The sequence below is a fragment of the Cebus imitator genome, unplaced genomic scaffold, assembly GCF_001604975.1.
Source record: "Cebus imitator isolate Cc_AM_T3 unplaced genomic scaffold, Cebus_imitator-1.0 Scaffold67, whole genome shotgun sequence".
Lineage (NCBI taxonomy): Eukaryota > Metazoa > Chordata > Mammalia > Primates > Cebidae > Cebus > Cebus imitator.
In genome coordinates this window covers 3,845,753-3,846,381 of record NW_016107382.1, presented here as the reverse complement: position 1 = coordinate 3,846,381, position 629 = coordinate 3,845,753, and the positions used below count along the sequence as shown (strand labels likewise).

Sequence of the window (629 nt, the reverse complement as noted above, 5' to 3'; positions counted from 1 at the left end):
ACAGTGAACTCATTCTCTAGCTTCTTTTTATAATTATACAAACAGTTTTGAACTTGTTCCCTCAGAACTTTTAAATTATTATTATCTCTTATCTATATTTGATATTATTAAATCATTCGCTTTTACGTTTGGAAATTTTTAAACCAAAGAATTCATAGGATAGTTTTAATTTGTATAACTTTATAAATAATATATAAAATTTTATTCCCTAGTAAAGTTATTATAGGCTATATTCTTTTATCCTATATTAGACCAGTGATATATAATAATATGTACTTTCTTTATACTCAGAGTAGATACTTACATTCTTTTTTCTTCTCACATGTCACAGGTAATGTGCTGATATCATAACAAGGTTTGAGGGAGGCCCATCTCATGATTGTGTGAAAACCCAATTATCATGGTTATGAACCGCAAAAGGATCTAGATACTCCTGCTTTTTACTTTTATTTTTGAGACAGAGTGTCACTCTGTCGCCCAGGATGGAATCTGGAGTGCAATCTTGGCTCTCTACAATCTCTGCCTCCCTGGTTCAAGTGATTCTTCTGCCTCAGCCTCCCAAGTAGCTGGGACTACAGGCACATGACACCACGCCTGGCTAATTTTTGTATTTTTAGGGGAGTGTCACC

At 33.9% G+C, this 629-nt stretch overlaps 1 non-coding gene across 1 annotated transcript; it reads right to left on the bottom strand.

The window, feature by feature from the left end:
* Nucleotides 1-323: 323 nt before the first annotated feature.
* LOC119471633 lies at nt 324-423 on the bottom strand. Its single transcript, XR_005200694.1, has one exon. It is a non-coding gene; the product is annotated as a small nucleolar RNA U13 (small nucleolar RNA).
* Nucleotides 424-629: the final 206 nt, after the last annotated feature.